The 4,046-nt window shown below is 37.2% G+C and overlaps 1 non-coding gene across 1 annotated transcript; it reads right to left on the bottom strand.

Annotated features, from left to right (window-relative positions):
- Nucleotides 1–1,052: 1,052 nt before the first annotated feature.
- Nucleotides 1,053–1,134, bottom strand: TRNAL-UAG (transfer RNA leucine (anticodon UAG)). The gene has a single exon. It is a non-coding gene; the product is annotated as a tRNA-Leu (tRNA).
- Between the last annotated feature and the right edge of the window lie 2,912 nt (nucleotides 1,135–4,046).

The raw sequence follows: 4,046 nt of genomic DNA on the forward strand, positions 1-4,046 counted from the left end.
TCTTACCACAAAATGCTAAGGATACGTATGACCATCTGATAACTTCTTTGAAGGAAGCATTTGTTCAACCAGAACGACAACGGGTTTTTATGGCCGGATTCCGCGGGCGTATGCAGGAGCCTAATGAGCATCTAGACGATTTTGCACTAGATTTAAGAAGATTGGTGGTGCTCGCTATTCCTGGAATTCACGAAGAATCCTACGAAGCCCTCATCTTAGAGCAATACCAGTTTGGTTTACACCCAAGCCTGAAGGATGCAGTTTTTCAAGCCAATCCACGTACGATGGCGGAAGCTCTATCGACCACGAAACGATTACAAGCTTTTCAGGACTTAAAGAAGCTTGCACCAATATACACGTATGATAAGATTGAAAGCCAACCGCATTGTATATCTGGGTCTGGAAATAATGAAATCAGCAAGCTAAAAGATGTGGTGTCTCAATTGACTAACGAAATAAGTCAAATTAGACTGGACATGTACTCTAGAAACCCACCAAGGAATGAAATACAGTCTCAAAACTTAACACGCCCGAAAGAAGGTATTAATAATGATTACCGCGGTTACTATCAGCAAGCTACCCCTGCTCGTGAAACTTGCTACTATGGTGAAAGGAACGGCCATTACGCTGGAAACTGTTTCAAAGGATTATCTGACGACCGACGGGACGCTGAGCAACGACAATTACCTCGTCAACTTAATGATTATGTCATTTACTAAATTTGGATATGATTACTATTAGGCCGTATATACTTTAAAATTATTTTTTTTGAGACATGAGGACATGTCTTTCAACTGAAAGTGGAGATGTGTAACAATATGTAATAAATTTATGAGATAGGCTGTATCAGTGAGAACACGTGAGATAGGCTGTATTAGTGAGGACACGTATGAGATAGGCTGATAGAGGTGGGATTCGAACCCTCGCCCCCGAAGAGACTGGTACCTGAAACCAGCGCCTTAGACCACTCGGACACTCTACCTGAACACTCAAGTCTACTTAGACAAATAAGCAAAAGCTTCATAATATTAATCTTGGAAAATACATCCGGCTGATAGAGGTGGGATTCGAACCCACGCCTCCGAAGAGACTGGTGCCTAAAACCAGCGCCTATGACAACTCGGCCACTCTACCTGAACACTCAACTTACCTTTAAGTTGTTCAACTTCCTCCTTACTTGATTTTCAATGAGGGCAGAAACAATAATCTTATCCATAAGCTCAGATTTTAAATTGCAAATTATTCCAACAAATTGAAAGGGAGAAGTTACATCTAGCATGGCACACATAGCGCGCCCAACAGCCAACGGTGTTTCAATATTTAAAAAAATTTAATTGGCTCAATTCTTCTTACGAAAATAACTTTTCTTGTTTCATCGTCTTCTAAAGCAGTTGCTATCTTTACACATAATTTTAAATTATTGAAAACTTCCGTCCAGATGCCGGAATTTGAGTGAAAAAGGGCATAAAATTTGTACAGCCAAGCTTGGTGAAACCCAGAAGATTTCTCGGAAATGCCCAGATCTGCTTCCATAAACGTTTTTCTTCGACTAACAAAGGGTTCTTTATTTTTATTAAGAAAGCTGTACTTGAGTTCCGAGAGCGCATTAAGGCTTCTCGGAGGAGTTTGCACTTCTCTCGGAACTTAAATTGAACTTCATCAACTAAACATCACTTTCATCAGAAATAAAACCTAATTTCTACATTTATAAGAACCACCGGCTCGATAAAATACAAATATAGATACATATAGTCACTATTGAATTTTCGAAATTGAGGTTGTTTTTTCGATGACGTCACAGCATTTATGTAAAATGGGCCCTTATGGGGGAAAAGATCATGCGACACTAGGCGTTGGCGGTAACTAAACTATAATTTTTATATTTAATTCGGGAACATGATTGGAAATTTTTTTGGTCATGCGCACTTGCGTCACGAACCAAAAATGCGAAGAGAGGAAACGTGTCGTGGACCACGCGGAGTTTAATTATGAGGTGGGCACGGGTATTATTTATCTCAATTAAATGTTCGAGTTAATCTACATATTAATGTTCAAGATAAAATTAAATCAATTTAAAGCAACTATAATAGTGTTCCTGGGTGAGAGAGGAATATACACTTTATTATTTAGCGAAATGTTAGCCTTTGCAACAGTTATCTGCCCTAGAAAAAAAGGTTAATTTTATTAAGTTTTTTTCATATAGCTCCTTTTTTAAGTTCGTTGTTAATGTCTTTGCTGATTTTGCGTAAACGAATCTTTAAGCAAGTTTTAGCAATTCGTTTTATTAAAGGGTTGCCCTGATGCTGAGAGCCCAATTCATCGTCAAACATATATTCGGCTAATGATGAAAATATGTCCGTATTGACAAGTTGCCTCAAAACCAAACACTCAATTCTTAAGTCAGTGTTTTTTTGCCGCAGTTTTGATTGGACTAAAATACCGCAACGCTTTCTCAGTTAAGTCACAGATCTTTACTACATCAGCTGAGGGATGGTAAAACCCACCTTTTTCTTTCAAATGTAATAAAAGCTTGGACGGGTTATTTGGTTCCCTTTCCTTTTCAATTGTAGCAGCTAAACATATTTGATATTTTAGTTCTTTTTGCAATATCTTTACAACACAACCACTCATATAGTAAACTAAATTTTTGCTGAATATGTTTGATGTTGATTTTTCATCATTTAAAAATGTGATAAAGTCGTCAGGGTCATCTAAATCAATGGCATCGTCTGAAACAACATTGTTTTCACTGTTGGGAATTAAAGTCTCACACAGATTTGGAACGTGAGTGTTGTCTGTGTGCTCTTTTATATCATCGATTCTGCATTATTTCAGATTGATGATATTCCTTTTTAATAAGAGTAGTAAAATTCTTGCAAAGTAGCTTAAATTGAAGGAAATATTTTCAATCCCAAATTCAGTTGAGTACCACCGTTACTTGATTGCTTCGAGTTAAGTCCTGGTAAAGGTTGAAACCCATTATCAGAGAAGAAATAAAGGAGCTTTTGATTCAAGAGATGAAGGGTCAAGGAGGTTAATGTTGAAGTTGCCAACAATGATGCCGGGAATATCTTCATCATAATTGTACGCCACACATTTCCTAATACCATATATTATTATAAAAACGTCTTGGTTTGGACCAAGGCCGAAAAAAGTTCAAGGGATGACAAGTTTTAAACAAATTGTTTTAAACTTTGGTTTAAACAGCCATTAAAAAAAACAAAAATTTGTTTAAAACGTTTTAAACAAAAAGTTTAAAACATGTGTTTCTTATGGAGAGAAATTTCGAATATTTTTAACTCTTTTTATTTGAAATGAGCGAAAAGATTAAATAACAAAAATAATAAACTTCTGTCAAAACCCCTCAATATGTGTGTTTAACTGTTTGGAAACCCTACCATTTGATTTATCCGTTACTAATCTGTATTGAAGACTGATTTTCAAAAATATGATTAAAAAATAACTTATTTAGTCGTACCTTAACGATGATGATGGAGTAGAAGCCAGGTGTACAGAGTGGTGTCCATGTGGGATGGGCAAAAACAAAGACCAGAAGATGGTGGTGTTAGAAGCCAGGTCTACAGACTGGTGTCCATGTGAGATGGACAAAAAAACGGATGATGATGGTGGTGTTTAGAAGCCATTAAGCACAGAGTGGTGTCAATGTGGGATGGACCAAAGACCGGATGATAGGGGTGTTAGACAGACAATGAAGTAATAGGCATTTTAAGTGGAATACAAATTTTCGGTCCGGAATTTGGGAAAACGTTTGCTCCGATTTGAAAACTGCGAACGCGGTCCCCTGGGGTGTAAGTCAATAACAACAGACTGATAGACACACACAGACACAGACGCCCACACACACACAGACACAAAGACTGTTGTTTAACTCTTTCTGTATTAATTTTGAGTTGAGAAACAAGATTATCTTAAATACTAAAATAAATATAATTAATCTATATCTATATAAATCAAAGTCCTGACTGGCTGACTGACTGACTGACTGATAATCAAAGCCCAGCCCAAACCACTTGCCCTAGAGGGCT

Source organism: Phalangium opilio, unplaced genomic scaffold (genome assembly GCF_054372755.1).
Source record: "Phalangium opilio isolate 3A_F unplaced genomic scaffold, DU_Popi_V2 ptg000078l_1, whole genome shotgun sequence".
NCBI classification, from domain to species: domain Eukaryota; kingdom Metazoa; phylum Arthropoda; class Arachnida; order Opiliones; family Phalangiidae; genus Phalangium; species Phalangium opilio.